The 19,577-nt window shown below is 36.6% G+C and overlaps 1 pseudogene; it reads right to left on the minus strand.

The window, feature by feature from the left end:
• Nucleotides 1–15,566: 15,566 nt before the first annotated feature.
• On the minus strand, nucleotides 15,567–18,056 carry LOC140871097 (NAD(P)H dehydrogenase (quinone) FQR1-like; annotated as a pseudogene).
• Between the last annotated feature and the right edge of the window lie 1,521 nt (nucleotides 18,057–19,577).

Consider the following 19,577-nt stretch of genomic DNA (forward strand, 5'->3'; position numbering starts at 1 on the left):
TCATTATGTATATACATCTTTATCCTTTCATTCTATGTACATAAGATAATAATGAGGGTTATATAAGTAAAATTACAACAAATAAAGGAACAAAGTTGGAGAATGCACAAGACAATTATTGTAATAATTTCACATATAACTTCCATTTTAATGAAATCTATTTAATTCTATGTCTTTCATTTAAAATTTCTTCCAATTATTAATTGGAACAAATTTTCATACATACATTTTATATGTTATTATTATATTTTTTTTTCATTTCGTTCATTATTTGTAATATTGCAATATAAATTTTTTAATAATATATTAATATTATTAAATCAAATAATAGTGTATTATTACCTTGCAAACAAATGCATACTGTTGGGATCGGTTCAGAGGGTAGAGGGGGGGTGAATACACTCTGAAACTTATTTTCTTCTTTTACAAAATGATTAAGTGAAGTTTAGTTCACTTAATCTGTTTTCTCAACTTCTAAAACGGTTTGAACAACCAAAAAAAAGGGTTGCGGAAATAGTTCAGAGGTTTTAGTGATGCAAAGTTTATAATACAATGTATGAGCAGAATGTAAGATAAATAGCAGTAAAGACTAAGACACGATTTATGGAAGTTCGAAGGCTTAATCCTTCTACGTCTCCCCTTCTTCCACTTAGGAAGGAATTCACTAGAAGACTTTGGTTATTACAACGTCTTGCAATACACCCACTTCAGACTTAGGACTTATCCAATGCCTAATCCGAAACTCCTAGATTTACACAGATAAGATTCTCAGTTCTTATCAGACTGGTGGAAGCTTTCAGAGTAGCTTCAAGTCTCTTCAACAATGAGTATAGTTGAATTGAGCTTCTCAAACTGCAGAGCGGTCGAGAGGCTTGGAAACCCTAGGATGATCCTTGACGATCAGATATGTGAACTGTAGGCGAGGGTTTATTTGAGCAGCAAAATGAATGATCTTGTAAGTGTGCTCAAGTATATCAGATCAGGACTTCTGATATTATTCAAGTGATTGAGTTGATTGAGATTTTTCTGAATTGCTTGTCTCTCTCCGTTGTCACTTGTCTTGTTTCTTGAGCAATCTTCCCTTTATATAGGTCAATCATCAACGTCTTTATTTTGAACGTTCTGATGCTGCATTGAAAGCACATTTAATGCTCATAAATGCATTGATGATTCTGCATGAAGATCGTACACTGCAGATAACTTCCAGGGTCCAAAACTGGAATAAACGGTCGAATGCTTTATCTGTAGTCATTCTGTGTTTTTGCCATTTTGGTGCAACCTGTTGTCTCGATTGCAGGAGTCAACAAATCTTCTGACACGCCGGTTCTGCTTTTAATAAAAGATCTTGCAAAGAACATCTTGTCACAGGTACTTGTCTTGAGATATCCTGATAAGCAATTGGCATTCTACCTGTAGAGATATTTGTCCTCTGCTGGTTTGAATAACCAGTCGATAAGCTTGTGACTTCAATCGGTCGAGAGACAAAGGCGGTTGACAAGCTTCCGGTAGATAGATTTATCCTCTGCTGGTTTTGATAGCCAGTCGATAGGCTTGTGACTTCAGCCGGTCGAGAGCAAAGGCGGTTGACAAGCTTCCGGTAGAAGTTGTAGTAGATTCCTGAAATACAATGGTTGGCAGCACATTCCTATACAATGAGTTGTTGTTTGTTATCACCAAAATATCGGATTCAACAATTTCCCCCTTTTTGGTGATGACAAAACTTAAGTGCTCCAAGAACAATATGAAAGCATTAAAATGAACTTCATTGAGAGAATGAATTTCATTAAGTACAATGGGCATTTTTATTACACCTACAGAAAAAAATACAGCTGCGATAAGTAAAGAAGAGACAAGTTGTTCATCTTTTGAACCAACTGGCTCCTCCTGACCTATCGCCTTCTCTTCTTCTTCTGTCGGCTTCTTCTTTTCTTCTGGACTCTTCTTCACGTCTTCTTGCTTATGCTACTCTACGTTGCTCTTCTTCCCCCTTTTTGGCATCACCTTGGTTGAGTCGAAGGATGACCTCAGTGAGTTGAGTGCCAAGGCAGGCTTGCATAGTGTCTATTTTTGCATCGATTTGAGCAAGTAGAGTGGCTTGCATAGTGTCCATCCGATCATTCAACTGCTTATGAAGGCGGTTTTCGGATCGGATAACTTGTTCAGAGACGGTAGAGAGCGTGTTGATTTGAGTGCGATGATGATTAGTGATCTCTATGGACAGACGAGCAAGGTCTCGAGATACGGTCTCGAAATGCCGAATCATCGTCTGACGTGAATTATCGACCGATAAGGATGAGTTTGTTATGTCTTGAGAGAAGGACCTAACCGTTTGCATGAGCTCATGAAGCCGATTTATCAAGGTATGATCTAGAGCTGCGGCCATGGCTTCAATTAAAGAATCATCAGTTTGAAGCATTTGCCCTTGTGGGTCATTTCTTGGTGAAACCGGGCTAGACTCACGATGATGTGGTGCGGGTGAACTGGCTGGAGAGCTACCCGATGGACCTTCCAATAATGGTACAGTTGGAGATGTAATAGTTTCGACTGCAGCCAATATGGTTGGTGGAATATCAGGATCAGCACTGAGTTTATCCATAATGAGATCTTCCAAAAACTTTTCAGTAGATGGAGACGGTTGAAGTGCTGGATCAGCATCAGTCACTTGCTGTTCTGGAGATGCAGGTGATACAATAGTGCTTGATATCTCCGTTGGGGGCACTATTGCTTCACTACTGCAAGGAGCCTCTGTCACAGAGGTGACAGGTATCTCTTGTGCTACCATTTCTAAAACATCTTGTGGATGACTGGGAGAGGTGTGAGCGGTCGTCACTGGAGAGGAGTGAGCAATCACAACTGCTTCCGGTTGAGTGACTGCTTGGACTGCGGTTGAGGAGGGGTCGACTGATGAAGATGCTGCCACACTCGATTTTAGAGCAGATGATTGAAAGAGGTCAGCAGCGATGAGATCGGTCAGAATCCCATCTGAAGAAGGGAGAGCATAGACGTCTTCTTCACCCTGATCTTGAGTGAGAAAGGTCTTCATCATCACTTGTGCTTCCAGCACATAAGCTTGTAAACAGGCTGCTGAAGCTGGTGTTTTGACATTGTTGAGAGCTTGGAAGTGCTGAAGTAGTTGAGTGATTTGACGTAGACTATCCTGTAGTCCAGTCAAAATCACAAAGTCATCGGCAGCGGTGGGACTCTTGGATTTGAAATTCTTGACACGCTCATTAATTAGCAGAGATAGCAGGCTTCCTCGAAGCTTCAAGTCTATGAGCTGTCTTCTTCCCAGAGCCTCCACGATATCTTCAGTATCAGCAAATAGAAGCATCTTCTGCTCAATGACGTTTAGAGATTTCCATTTAGGAAATATTTGAGCGAGTGTCAAGTGAGTGCGGGAGTGATGCCATCTGTCAAAACGTTGTAGATGACGCTTGACAGTACGGAGCACGTGAGAGATGATCAAATTGAGTTCTACCGTAGCTGCTGGTTGAGCCTTGGGTGTGTAGATCATCACACCTTTCCCTTTGTCTTTGGGATCAGCTAGAGTGACCTTAGGAGCTGATGAGGCACCTTCCCGGATTATCACACCCTGAGGAGCAGTAGAAGCAACAGCGGTAGTAGTCTCGACCGTTGGCAGGGTAGGAGCAAGTCCAGAAAGAGACTTTAACTTCTTGTGCTGCCTCTTCTTCTCGCCTGCAGGCGTGGATGACACAGCTGCTTTGGAGACCGAAGGAGATGACTTGCTGAAAGCTTGAATCAGTGGAACATTCTCACGTGATTCGTCTTCAGAGTCAGATTCGATGATCAGTTGGTGCTTGGCAGACTTCTTGGTATAGACTAGTTTGGCCACGACCGGAACCGTTGAAAGCGGTTGAGGGATAGCAATAACCTTTGCGGTTGAGGGCAAGGTGTCGACCGCAGTCTCTTTCTTGTTCAGGAATTTGAGAATCGTAGACTTGTTGAGCCATTTGGTGGGATGCAGAGGCTCAGTCTTGGAAAAGTCCACTCCAAGGACGCCCAAGATGTGGCAGATTTGCAAAGCAAATCCCTCGGATTGCCCTTTGCCCCTGATCATTTCACATAGAATATTGAACAGAATGTCTGACCAGTTTATGTTGATCTTGGAGGCAATACAAGCCATGTATTGAAATTTCTCCAGCGTCACCTTGTCGTAAGATCCAGCCTTGGCCAGAAGATTCTTGGCCACGATATTAGTCAGTAGCCTGAATGGAGCTTTGAGAGATGTCTTCTGGGCCGGCAGTTTGATCGGAGCATCAGTAGTTGAGAACTCCTTCAACCAATAAGAGCAGTTACCATCTGGAAGATCCATGCATTTTGTCAAACCCCTGGAGGGCAGATCAAATGTGCTGGCGAAGAACTTCTGATTGAAGGAGTAGGCCTCTGTCTTGATCAAGCATTTGATAGTCCCATGCTCGATTTGAGCGGTTGCGAAGAACTCCTTCAAAACAGGCAAATCGCAGATGGCGCTGCATTCCAGAAATTTCTTCAGTCCAGAGGCTTCAAGCATGGTGAAGACCTCAGATATTCCTGCGTTGTTTGCCTTAACAACGGAATCAAAGTTGATTGCGAGGCAAGTCTTCTGGATCGACATGATAGCTGTAGATAAGAACTCAAGCAAAGAGTAAGCAAAATCTAGAGAGTAATTCGATGATGCGTTTAATACAATATGAAAGCTTTTAGCAAAGGTGAAAGATTGATATACGAGTATAAAGAAGTATATATAGGAACCTATGGGCCATAGGGTGACGTCATGAAAAGTATTTTTGAAATTCAAAAAGTTTTGAAGAATATAATCACCGCGCCCAATTAATATCATCTGGTTCAAAGCACAAGGCTGCTAGTACGAAGCCTGTCAGAGACTGGTTAAAGGCGGATGATATGCCAATATTTATGGCAATGTAATAGCTAAGCTTTTAATGGCATAATGGCAATCATTCCCCCTAAAAACATGCATACTAACTCAGATCTACTAGGCCAAGAATATTTCGAAAATATGAAAACTTAGCGTCCGGTAGAGGCTTGGTGAATATGTCTGCTGCTTGCTGATCGGTAGAGATGTATTCTAGCCTGATTTCCTTCTTTAAGACATGATCTCGGATAAAGTGATGCCTGACATCAATGTGCTTTGTCCTAGAGTGCATCACTGGATTGTGAGTGATGGCTATGGCACTTGTATTGTCACAGTAGATTGGAGCTTCACTCGACCGGATTCCATAATCATTAAGCTGCTGTTGAATCCAGAGTATTTGAGCACAACAGCTGCCAGCAGCAAGGTATTCTGCTTCGGCGGTCGAGGTAGCAATTGATGTCTGCTTCTTACTTGACCACGAGATTAGTCTATCTCCAAGGAATTGACATGTGCCACTTGTACTTTTGCGATCAATTCTACAACCTGCATAATCTGCATCTGAATAGCCAATAATATTGAGATTTGAATCTTTGGGATACCAAAGACCCACATTAGTAGTTCCTTTAATATATTTAAGTATTCGTTTGGTAGCAATGAAATGAGATTGCTTAGGTGCAGCTTGAAATCTAGCACATAAACAAACTGAATACATGATATCCGGTCGACTGGCAGTCAAATAGAGCAGTGAGCCAATAAGGCCTCGATACATCGTTATCTCGACCGGAATTCCCCCTTCATCTTTATCAAGCTTAATTGATGTACTCATGGGGGTAGATACAGTTGAGCATTGTTCCATTTCAAACTTCTTTACCAATTCCTTGGCATACTTGGACTGATTGATGAATATTCCAGTTTCAAGTTGCTTCACTTGAAGTCCAAGAAAGAAGTTTAGCTCGCCCATCATGCTCATTTCAAACTTCTCCTGCATCAGCTTAGAGAACTTTGAGCACAACTTGGGGTTAGTTGACCCAAATATAATGTCATCAACATAAATTTGTACTAGTAACACATGATCACCTTTTACAAATTTAAACAGGGTCTTATCGACCGTTCCAATTTGGAAATCATGTTCCAGTAAAAATTTTAGTAATGTGTCATACCAAGCACGCGGTGCTTGTTTTAATCCATAGAGAGCTTTGTCAAGTTTATAGATATATTGAGGATGAGTAGGATTGACAAAACCTGGTGGTTGTTCAACGTACACCTCTTTTTTAAGTAGACCATTGAGGAATGCAGACTTCACATCCATTTGATAAACATTAAAATTCTTGAAGGCTGCATAAGCAAGAAAGATGCGGATTGCTTCTAGTCTTGCAACTGGCGCAAAGGATTCCTCAAAGTCTATGCCTTCTTCTTGTCTGAATCCTTGAGCAACAAGTCGAGCTTTGTTACGCACAACAGTGCCATGTTCATCGAGCTTGTTACGAAACACCCATCTAGTTCCAATCACATTTTGATTTTTCGGTCGAGGAACTAGATGCCAAACATTGTTGCGGGTGAATTGATTCAACTCTTCTTGCATAGCTTCAATCCAGCTGGCATCTGATAGAGCTTCATCTATTTTCTTGGGCTCTACCTGAGATATGAAAGCTGCATGCAAGAATTCATTAATCATTTGACCACGTGTTTTTCGAGGAGCAGAAGGGTCACCTATGACCAACCCAGGTGGATGATCTTTGTTCCATCTAAAATAATTCCCTAAAGGGTTGTCATCAATTGGTTGATGAACGTCCTCGTTTACTGGATCATCATTGGCTGGAGGATTGTTATCAACCGGTGGATCCACTTCTGGCCTTGTTTGATCACACCCGGTAGAGGGAACTGGATCATCCTTCTTTGGAGGATATAGATCACTGTCACTCTCTTCCTGTAGATTTGTGTTTTCCAGTCTATGACTCGGATCATTTATGCTCCCTTGAGTTTGTTCTATACAAAGAGTAGATTCATCAAAAACAACATGAATGGTTTCCTCGACCGTTAGTGATCTTTGATTGAACACTCGATAAGCTCTGCTAACGGCTGAGTAACCAATAAAAGTTCCTTCGTCTGCTTTAGCATCGAAGGCTGTCAAATGGTTTTTGCCATTGTTGTGGATAAAGCATTTGCACCCAAAAATTTTGAAGTATGAAATATCAGGTTTTGTGCCATTCCAGATCTCATATGGAGTTTTGTTAAATCGTTTATTAATCATAGATCTGTTTTGAGTATAGCAAGCTGTGTTAACTGCTTTTGCCCAAAGCCTTTGAGAAACATTTGAATCAGCAATCATAGTTCTGGCTGCTTCTTTTAAAGAACGGTTCCTTCTTTCAGCCACCCCATTTTGCTGTGGGGATCTAGCAGCTGACAGCTCATGCTTGATTCCCTGATCATCTAGATAAGTCATAAGAGTGGTTTTTAAAAATTCAGTCCCTCTATCACTCCTGATTCTATCTATCACAGTAGATTGTTCATTTTGCAATCGTTTAAAAAGCTTAATCAAGTGAGGTGCAGTTTGATCTTTTGAAGAGAGAAAGATGACCCAAGTAAATCGAGAAAAGTCATCTATAATAACAAGAGCATATCTCATTCCCCCTATGCTTCTTACTGGTATAGGGCCAAATAGGTCCATGTGAAGTAAATCTAAGCATTTGGAAGAAGACATACACCCTTTATTTTTAAAAGTTGCTCTCACCTGCTTTCCTAGTTGACAAGCAGGACAAACTTTATCTTTTATAAAAACTCCTTCAGGCAGACCAGAAACCAAATCATGCTTCCTCAAGTTAGAAATGGACTTAAAATTTAGATGATTTAATCGCTTATGCCACAACCAATGTTTATCATGATGAGCAGTAAGACAAGTAGGTGAAGAAATATGTGAGCAAGACCAGTTTACCTTGTAGGTGTTTAGGTCTCGTACACCGGTCATAAGAGTCTCACCTTTGTCATTTTTTATGAGGCAAGTGTGTTTGTGAAACTCGACCGAATGATCATTGTCACATAGTTGACTAATACTTATCAAATTATAGCATAGTTTGTCAACAAGTAACACATCTTTAATAATGATGTTACCATGGATAATCTTACCCTTACCCACGGTTTTACCTTTGGAGTTGTCTCCAAAGCTGATCTTTGGTCCTTTGCACAACACCACTTCTGTTAGAAGTTCTGGATTCCCTGTCATGTGTCGTGAGCAACCGCTATCTAAATACCAGGTAGTGTCCTTGATAGAAGTGGTTTTCTCGCCCGTTTGGACTTTTAGTACCTACAAAGAGTGAAGAACTTTTGGTACCCATATCTAGTAGGGTCCAGGTCGGATTAGCCCTTTCGGGACCCACACCTAGAACACCCTTACAGGTTTGCCCGTGTGTGTGTCCAGAAATCTGTGCGGTCGATAGACAGTAAATGTGTGTGCTTGTGAGGTTGCTGTGTGCTGCTTGCCTTTTTGATTTTCATCAGTTAGCCTGTACCTCTTTTGAACTGGCCTGCAATTAAAGTACTGGTAAGGCTTCTCCTTTGACCATCTTTTCTTAGAGTAGTTAGACTCATTCCATGGCCTTTTGAAATTAGATTGGTTTCCCTTTCTTCTTTCATTAGGTTTTGGTTTGATCCAAGTTCCTCTTTGATTAGAGATCTGGGGATCCACATATCCCAGCCCTCTATGCTTAGAGCTTCGTTCGTTAGATACTTTCTGATTTTTGTCAAAGCTGCACTTATCGTGTTCATATATCGTGCTGGACCTGACAAATCTTATTTTGTTAAGATTGCCTTTGACCAGGCTTGACTGAATACAGGATTCCATAGACTGTTCATTTGTTCCAAACCCTAGACCGGTTTTATCATGTGCCGGTCTTTGGATTTCTTGAATCTTGTCAATGGTTACAGAAGATTTATTCCAAGCCTTAATGGTTTCAAGTAGTTTTTTATTCTCAATCAAGGTAGCTTGGAATACTCTTTTCAAGGTGTCATTCTCAGTAGCCAGCAGACTTAGCTTGACCTTAAGACCATCAAGCTCTTTTTGCTGCATGCAGCTTGATTCGCTTGACTTATCTTTTAGGTCGGCTCTTTCTGCCTTTACTTCCTCGAACTCCTTGGATAATGCTTTGTATTCATTAGCCATTTCGTGTAAAGCAGTAACTAAATCACTGTGAGTAAATTCAGGTGAGCCAAACTCAAATACCTCCTCAGCTTCTTCTTCGATGTCGGCCATAAGGCATTCCACTTTTTCATCATCGCTGTCATCTGAAGAGCTTCCGGTATTGGAGTTGTCAGAGTCAGACTCAGCCCACTTGCTTTTGCTTTCGTCTGCTACTAGAACCCTTTGGTCTCTTCCTTTTCTAAACGTCCTTTTATCCTCCTTACCCCTTCTTCTTTCGGAGAATTGCTTCTGATCATTGCTCTTAGGCTTGGTGCATTCTGCAATGAAGTGGCCTGAATTGCCACAGTTAAAACAAGTAGGACCATCCTTTGTATGGTCCGATTTATGATAATTTTTAAATTTAGAATTGTTTTTACGCATAAATCTACCAAATTTCTTGACAAAGAGTGTCATGGCTTCATTGCTGATTTGCTCAGCTGATCTCTTTGGAGCTTCCTCGACCGGTGGACATATCACGGTTGAGGTTAAGGCCTTGGTTGGTTGAGAGGTAGATGGTTCATCTTCTATCCTCATGTTGAGCTCGAACTCGTAGGCTTTGAGATCTGCAAAGAGATCATGCAGTTCAACCTTGCTTAAGTCTTTTGACTCTCTCATGGCCACTGTCTTGATCTCCCATTCTTTGGGTAAAGTTCTCATAACCTTCACAGCAATTTCACGGTTAGTATAAGTTTTACCTAAAGCAATAAGATCACAGATGATACTACTGAACCGTTCATCAAATTCATCCATGGTTTCCCCTGGCTTCATTTTGGCGTTATCATATTTTTGAATGGCCAAAGTGAGCTTGTTTTCCTTTGTCTGGTCATTCCCTTCACATAGCTGAGTGAGCTTCTCCCAAATCTCCTTAGCTGTGGAACATGACTTGATTTTGCTAAACATATTCTTATCCAATGTTTTGTATAGGATGTCCCCGGCCACATTGTCAAGATTGGCCTTCTTTTTGTCCTCAGTGGTCCACTCAGCTCTTGGTTTCTCAATCATTTGTCCTGCACCATCGGCTAGAGCTGGGTTGACCTTCATAATTTTGATAGGACCGTCTGTTATGACATATAGCATGTCATCATCCTGTGCTGCAAGATGTGCCTGCATGCGAATTTTTCAATCATCATACTCTTCTTTAGAAAACATAGGAATTCTGTTGAAAGAAGTCATGATTTTAAAACTTCAGATCAGCAGTTGAGAAAGGAACCTGCTCTGATACCACTTGTTGGGATCGGTTCAGAGGGTAGAGGGGGGGGGGGTGAATACACTCTGAAACTTATTTTCTTCTTTTACAAAATGATTAAGTGAAGTTTAGTTTACTTAATCTGTTTTCTCAACTTCTAAAACGGTTTGAACAATCAAAAAAAAGGGTTGCGGAAATAGTTCAGAGGTTTTAGTGATGCAAAGTTTATAATACAATGTATGAGTAGAATGTAAGATAAATAACAGTAAAGACTAAGGCACGATTTATGGAAGTTCGAAGGCTTAATCCTTCTACGTCTCCCCTTCTTCTACTTAGGAAGGAATTCACTAGAATACTTTGGTTATTACAACGTCTTGCAATACACCCACTTCAGACTTAGGACTTATCCAATGCCTAATCCGAAACTCCTAGATTTACACAGATAAGATTCTCAGTTCTTATCAGACTGGTGGAAGCTTTCAGAGTAGCTTCAAGTCTCTTCAACAATGAGTATAGTTGAATTGAGTTTCTCAAACTGCAGAGCGGTCGAGAGGCTTGGAAACCCTAGGATGATCCTTGACGATCAGATATGTGAACTGTAGGCGAGGGTTTATTTGAGCAGCAAAATGAATGATCTTGTAAGTGTGCTCAAGTATATCAGATCAGGACTTCTGATATTATTCAAGTGATTGAGTTGATTGAGATTTTTCTGAATTGCTTGTCTCTCTCCGTTGTCACTTGTCTTGTTTCTTGAGCAATCTTCCCTTTATATAGGTCAATCATCAACGTCTTTATTTTGAACGTTCTGATGCTGCATTGAAAGCACATTTAATGCTCATAAATGCATTGATGATTCTGCATGAAGATCGTACACTGCAGACAACTTCCAAGGTCCAAAACTGGAATAAACGGTCGAATGCTTTATCTGTAGTCATTCTGTGTTTTTGCCATTTTGGTGCAACATGTTGTCTCGATTGCAGGAGTCAACAAATCTTCTGACACGCCGGTTCTGCTTTTAATAAAAGATCTTGCAAAGAACATCTTGTCACAGGTACTTGTCTTGAGATATCCTGATAAGAAATTGGCATTCTACCTGTAGAGATATTTGTCCTCTGCTGGTTTGAATAACCAGTCGATAAGCTTGTGACTTCAATCGGTCGAGAGACAAAGGCGGTTGACAAGCTTCCGGTAGATAGATTTATCCTCTGCTGGTTTTGATAGCCAGTCGATAGGCTTGTGACTTCAGCCGGTCGAGAGCAAAGGCGGTTGACAAGCTTCCGGTAGAAGTTGTAGTAGATTCCTGAAATACAATGGTTGGCAGCACATTCCTATACAATGAGTTGTTGTTTGTTATCACCAAAATATCGGATTCAACACATACACTAAATTTATATATATTTTGTCCACTTTACTTCCTTTCTACTATTAATTGTGTTAAATTTTTATACATTAATCTTATATGTTATTTTGTTTCTATTTATACTATAAAATTATGAATGTAAGGGTAAATATATAATAGAATATTGTTACCTTGCAAAAAAATGCATACACTAAATTTATATTCATTTTGAAAACTTCTCAAAAAATATTTAAATTAATTTTTGTTAATAATTAATGAAAATTTTATAATCAAAAAGTGTTATAAATTATCTTACTATACTTCAGTTGGTGGGAAATAGAAACAAAACTTTAATTAAATATAATTAATTTAAGATGATAATTAAAATTGTTAATTGATATAAAATAATAATTAGTAAAAGTATCTATTTATATATAATAATGATGACAAAAATTTTGTTTAAATGATTAGCTGATGATATAAACTATTAATTAATATAAATATTAATTAAATTAAATAATAAAGATTAATTTAAATTAATCACAATCATAAATAATAATAATCAAAATACAAGTTAGTGGATTTAGTAATTTTGTAATTAATTCATTATTTTATCATGAAAATTATTTATTTGTTTTAAAAATATAATAATAATAATAATAGTGAGTTAATTATTTGTTAATATTTAATTATTTTGTCATGAAAAGTTTATGAAAAAGAAGATTTTTTTATTATTAAAGGTATCATATTCTTAATATAGTGGATTATTTGATATTCATTTTTTAAAAAAATTTAAATATAACAAAAATAACCTTTATTATTTGAAAAATGTAACATTTATGAAATTTTAATTTGATATAGTTTTGAAGGTTTTTAGTGCACATAAATGGAGTGAAAAATTAATAATCAACATACTAAATGTTATTTAAGTGTTTAAAACGTAAACTAATTCTTATAGAAAACGATGAAGTGATAATCACGGTACTTTAAGTTAAAAAAAATCATATTAGTTTAAATTTTTTTAATTAAATTTTATTTTAATTATTATAATTTTTTGTTAAATAAATACTATTATAATTTAATAAATAATTACAAAAATATTACGTATATTAAATAACAGTTTGAAAAAATTAAATAAAAGATAAAGTAATAAATTATCATGACAAATAACTTACCAAGTAATAATTTTAGTTATTATGTTATTTGTTAATTATAAACACTAATTTCGTATATTATTTTATGTAAATACTAATTATTACAATTATGTAATATGTTTTAATTTCTCTTTTTTTTGGTCATTTAATATTTTGAGTTAATGTTTTAGAGTATATTTTTTCACCACTTTATACTTTCATCTATATATCATTTGTATCTAATGTGCTAAATATTTTTGTATATTTTCTTATTTTTCACTTGTGATATATTCAAGTTTCTAAGTTATATACATAGACTTCTGAATCAATATTTTTTTTAATTGAATTAGATAGTGAGTAGATAGATATTGGTTTTTATATATATAACATATATACAATATATTTTATTATTAGTATTATCTTATTAATCCAATTATATAATTACTGGATTATAAAATAAGTTATTTTACGTGCGGAGCACGTGCATTTTTACTAGTTATATTAAAAGTGTGATTCATGATTATTTGTCTTGTATTGTTATATTATTGCCTATATATAGGCTAGTCGGTTGAATGAAAGAAACAATCCAATTCCTCTTATTGTTCCTCCGATTCTTTCCATTTTCTCTTACATGCTCTGTTGTTCTCTTGCTTAATATATATTCTTATTCTTTAAAAAGCTTCCGCCAACATATCATAAAATCCTTGCATATCAATATATATACTGGTATCCAACAAAATTGTGGTATCAGAGCCACGTTCATTTTCTCCTTTGCAAAAATATTCTATTACAAAAAATGTCTAAAGATTCATTAACTACTCCCATTCCAGTATTTGATGGAGAAAGTTATGAATTTTGGAGAGTCCAGATGAAGATTCTATTTATCTCTCCAGATCTATTGGATATAGTAGAGAATGGTATACCAGAACCAGCAGATGCCGAAACCTTGGCCACGTGGACTCAAGCAAAGCAAAAGGAGTGCCGGGAAAATATCAGGAAAGATGCCAAAGCCTTATTGTTCATCCAACAAGGTGTAAATCGATCCATTTTTCCCAGAATCATGGGTGCCGAAAATGGCAAAAAAGCTTGGCATATTCTAAAAATGGAGTTTCAAGGGTCCAAGAAAGTTATCTCCATCAAGCTTCAATCTTTATGGCGAGATTTTGATAATTTAGCCATGAAATATAATGAAGATATCTGCACATTTATTTCACGTGTGGTTGAAATAATCAATCAAATAAAAAGTTACAGAGATACAATCGAAGACAAGAAAATTGTTGAAAAAGTCCTACGGAGCTTGACAATGGATACATATACTTGTGTTTGTTAATCACCATATATTCTACTAAATAAGACATTAGAATGCATAAACATGTTATAATCATGATTGATACTAAAAATTTAGACATTTTATGAGTGAAAATATTTTAATCACCATTGATGTTACAAAATTAGGACATTGGATGCATAGATAAAATTGTTTTAACCATATATGTTACAAACATAAACAATGGATACATAACATGTGTTTTGTTAATCACCATATGTGCTACCAAAATTAGACATTAGGACTCATAAACATGTGCCAATCATCATTGAATCATGCACTTGATGCATAAACATGTATATGATTGGCACATGTTTATGAATCATATGTCCTAATTTTGTATCATCAATGGTGATTAACACATGTTTACATATCAAATGTCTAATTTTGTAGTATAAATAAAAATACTTTAGCTTGAAAATGAAGTGGTCAGCAACGCAGTACCATTTATAGCAATACGTAGTACTTTAGCTAGCAAATAAAGTATAATAACATCTAATTGTGGTATGAGATTTGTTAAATTTGGTACATCTTCCATACATGTTTTACATTGTGGTGTTGGTGCGTGATCAGAAACGCAGTACCATTTGTAACAGTGCGTAGTAATTTTGCTTAAAAATGAAGTATAATAACGTCTAATTGTGGTATGAGAATTTGTTATATTTGGTACATCTTTGATACATGTTTTACATTGTGATGTTGGTGCGAGGTCATAAATGAAGTACCATTTATATCTATACATAGTACTTTAGCTAGCAAATAAAGTATAATAACGTCAAATTGTGGTATGAGATTTTGTTATATTTGGTACATCTTCCATACATGTTTTACATTTGTTGTTGTTGTGTGGTCAGAAAAACAGTACCATTTGTATTGATACATAGTATCTTTGCTTGAAAATAAAGTATAAGAAACTCTAATTGTGGTATGAGAATTTGTTAAATTTGGTACATCTTCCATACATGTTTTACATTGTGGCGTTGGTGCGTGATCAGAAACGCAGTGCTATTTGTAATGGTGCGTAGTACTTTTGCTTAAAAATGAAGTATAATAACGTCTAATTGTGGTATGAGAATTTGTTAAATTTGGTACATCTTTCATACATGTTTTACATTGTGGTGTTGGTACACAGTACCATTTGTAACGATACGTAGTACTTTTGCTTGAAAATAAAGTACACTAACGTCTAATTGTGGTATGCGAATTTGTCAATAAATAGGAGATACTCAAGGTATTTCCCGATAAAATTATAATTCCATAAATTAGTTGACAAGTGACAATAATCCGTTCATATTACAATGATACAAATGTCATGAAATAAAATTGAGTCTCACAAAAAGATCATAAAGGCAACGATGTGCCATTAATACTTCCGCTGGATCAACTACACTTTCTTGTAGATGCATTCTCGTAAATTATGTGTTCTACCATCTGTGAATTGAAAAATATATTAATGTAAGATTTTTAATTGTAGGGAGACATAAGTCAAACAAATAAAAAATTTATGTTAGAAAAAAAGAAACCAAAGGTTAGTTCATGGGTTCTTTGCTAGTTCGTCGATTATAGTCTTTTTTATGATACCGTCCATTTCAAATATGTCGGCTCCAAATGTGTATCCTATTGGAACATAGACCATTCCATGATAGGCTAATTGTGTAACTGCAGTCAATCTGCAACATATATATTAACTGTGATTATAAAGAGAGGAGTCGTTAAATCGGGAACATGAACTATACCAAACAAAGATTCATGTTAAATCAATTAAAGAAAATAAAGAAGAAACTTTCAAGAATAAAATAAATGACAATCAGAAGTTCTCTCTCGTACTAATATTCGAGCATTGAATTTGACTAATGATCGGCTCGATTAGATTCATTTACATCACTTTCTTGGGTCATGCTTTGGTATGCGGTTTAGGCAACTACATGGTCTTTGATGTTTCACTTTTAAGCAACCTACATACTTGGTGATTTTGTGCAGTACATTATGCTCATACTACAAATATTGGACAATTAATTATCCTCCCAAAGGCTTTACCCAAAGTTTTGCTAGAAAAACAAAGCAAGAGTACATATAAGAGTGTCAAATAAGTCAATAGCAATCAACTGGGAAGAAAAGAATACAACATCAATCAAGTTTCAAGAAAAGAATACCACATTCTACTCAATTTCTAGCTACCAATACATCAACATTAGACTAAATGAAGCATGTAAACCACTCTATAATCTTACAAATTCAATTTTATATCACTTTTATGTTTATTTGAATTCAGAATTTGACGGTTGTGATATAAAATCACATCGATTGTAGAATAAGCTGAACCATAAAAACAGAGTCAAATGCGAGATGTAACAACTGTCTTACACAGTGGTTTCTTGCTTGCCTCCTTGTGTCCCGGTGCTCACAAAGAACCCGAGAACTCCGAAAAGCTTTTGCTCCCTCCACAACACCCCGGTCGAGTCTAAAAATGCTTCATCTGCACCGCCATACGCCCCTACCTCTTTGGGAACCCGAACAAAACCATCTGCCTCCACCAAATCCTCCACCAAAATCACCGGAATCTCGTCGTTTTTTGGTGGCACTTTCATTTGATCCAAAGCTTGTGGCTCCAAGGTCTCGGGAACCCTGTACAGACTACAGTCCACACCCTCGACCGCATCCACCCCTTTCTCGAGCATTCTGGCCAAGCACTCTACATGCCTGTACAATAGAACACGATGAAATTTCTTAATTTTCGGGAAGTTGAATCTTGAAAACGGAAAGTGGGTTCAATTTTCTTGAGGTTTTGGAGCTCCATGGGGATTGATCCATCGGTGGACGAAATGGGAAGGGGAAAGGGAAGTGGTTGAATCTAATCGGAAACCACAAACGATGTCTTGTGTTTACTGGGAATGCATCCTCCTACCCACTGAGAATCCAGCTAAATCCACAAGGACAGAGGAAGGAAGAGAATTGTCGGTAGGGTTAAGGTAGGAAGCATATAAAATAAATAAATAAAATAAAATATTGGAATCAAAATGACAGGTAAATGAATATAATATTAGATTAGGGAGTGCAAAACAATTTTTTGTTTGTGTCAGGTAGTTCAAATAAAAAATCTCTAACTTAGGGACTGATCCACAAGTTTGGTTTGTAAATAGGGATTTATTCCCAAGTCTCCCTTATATATTCAAAGAGGAAATGATTTCTACATTCAAATAAAGATGAAATAAAAGAAATTTAACATGCCTAGCTAAATGTAAAAAGGAAATAATGTTTTATTAGTAAAATTTGTTATTATCTATAAATCTAATATATATATATATATATATATATATATATATATATATATATATATATCGAGAGAATCATTTCCATTTATTTGCACCAAATCATCGGTCGACCATTTGGAAAAAAGAATTTAGTGTTAAACCACATATGTTTGTCTTTCAAGTGAAATGATTGATCAGTCATGCATCTTGTACAAAAAAATCCACCGCAGTTCATGTAACCTAAAATCACCCCTGAATCTGATGTGATTCACTTTGAAGTTGATCACTCAGGTTAAGTCAATACATAATTTCAATAAATTAATGAATTTGGGTACGTAATGTTTAGTTTTTTTTTGTTTTTTTTTTTGTTTTTTTTTTACTGAAAAGCTGGTAGCTTTATTGAATAACAATAAGATCTTTGGATACAAGACAATTCAGCCAAACCGAAAAATCCCAAGCACCCAAAAAAAGAATGCGTGGGAAGAACAAGCAAAATAAGCTAGTGAGTGTGCAACACCATTTGCCGATCTCCTAAAATGAAAAATTGACTCACTATCGAAAGAAGAACATAAAGATGAAATTTCCGAAGCAATATTTCTCACATAAGAGATATCACTATTAGGCTTCATGACTGCCTGCACGGTCAACAGTGAATCGGAATAAACAAAAATCCATCTAAACCCTCTATCAAGAGCCAAGCGAAGAGCTTCTTTGATTGCCAAATGTTCTCCGATAACTATTGAATTTGGCAATAACAAACTATACAAGTGCATGGCTAATTATGCAGTTTTTAATTTACCAAGTGTACCACTTGCATAATGGAATTATATATAGATAAATCAATTGTATAAATAAATCATGGATCTGTCTAACTCGCACAAATATTAAATTTGTACGTATTTGCTTCTACACTTATAAATTGTATTATTTTTTTACTATATGGTTAGTCTTCAATTTTGGTGCAAATATTTGGCGTTGTCTTTGGAAATAAATTAGCTATTTTGCAAATATTTTTTAAATCATTCTCGTATTCTTTTTAGTATTTTACTCAAATTAATTACATTTTTATTTTTTTGAGTTCCCAGTATTTTTTGGAGCCAAGTACAATTATTCTGAGCCATTTGATCGGAATATTTGTTTTCAGCAAATCCACAATCATTCTCAAAGAGAATTAATTACACAAATATTACATTTGGTAAATAGTCTCTGAGCATTTAGTGCTACAACATAAAAGTAGTTCGGGAATTTTCACCCTACATAGTGGTGATCTATATAGAGGTGTCAAAACGGGCCGGCGGGACGGGCCGGCCCACAACCCGTTGCAACCCACAATTAGGCGGGGTGGGGCGGCCCACCTTTTAGGCGATTTGGGAAAATATCAATCCAACCCACCTATTTTAGGTGGCGGGGCGGGCCAACCTAACGGGCTCACGTGTAAATTGGCGGGTTTTTGCGGGCCAACCCGCAACCCACCACAACCCACCGTTAGGCGGGGTGGGGCGGCCCACCTTTTAGGCGGGTTGGGAAAATATCAACCCAACCCACCAATTTTGTATGGCGGTGCGGGTCAACCTGACGGGCCTAGCCCATTTTGACACCTCTAAATCTATAGGATGTAAGGCCTTTATTGCCCAAAAAAATGTAGGTTCCACATGATTGATGTGAGACCTAAATGATTTTTTGGCCAAGTGGGAAAATATTGAAGTTCCCAAGTAGTTCAACATCCACTTCTCGTTTCGTTAAAAAAAAAACATCTACCTCTCTTTCAAGAATTTTAATGTTGGAATCTAAAGTATTTAATAATGAAAACTGAAAAAATAAAATTTTTTGTTAAGAATTATAAGGAATACGGAGATGAGAGAATGAATAAGAATGTTTTATTCACTATTGGAAACTTCTATTTATAGAGTGTTTTTACAGATTTGAATAGTAGATAACTTGATAAACCTAATCTCAATGATCATCTACAACAAATTATCTATAACACTCCCCTTAGATGATTATTGAATTAACAAATCGCTACAGAGAAATATGGGGGTTTGAGTGCTGCTGATAGTCGTGTTTTGTTTGTATATTTTGTTGTTATTTTGTTGGTAGTTTGCATGCATTTAATTGTGTTTGTTCATGTTTTATCTTAGTTTTGTCTTTTGCATGCATTTATATTCATAACGTACTCCCGGGTTTAATGTGTAGGAGATTTCAAGATGAATAAAACGAAGGCAGAATATTGGTTTTTTCCATGCGATCGATCCCCCGTACTCAGCAGGATCGAGCGCGGGCCGAGAAGTTGAAAA

This window comes from Henckelia pumila, unplaced genomic scaffold, assembly GCF_033568475.1.
Source record: "Henckelia pumila isolate YLH828 unplaced genomic scaffold, ASM3356847v2 CTG_380:::fragment_1, whole genome shotgun sequence".
In the NCBI taxonomy this organism is placed as follows: domain Eukaryota; kingdom Viridiplantae; phylum Streptophyta; class Magnoliopsida; order Lamiales; family Gesneriaceae; genus Henckelia; species Henckelia pumila.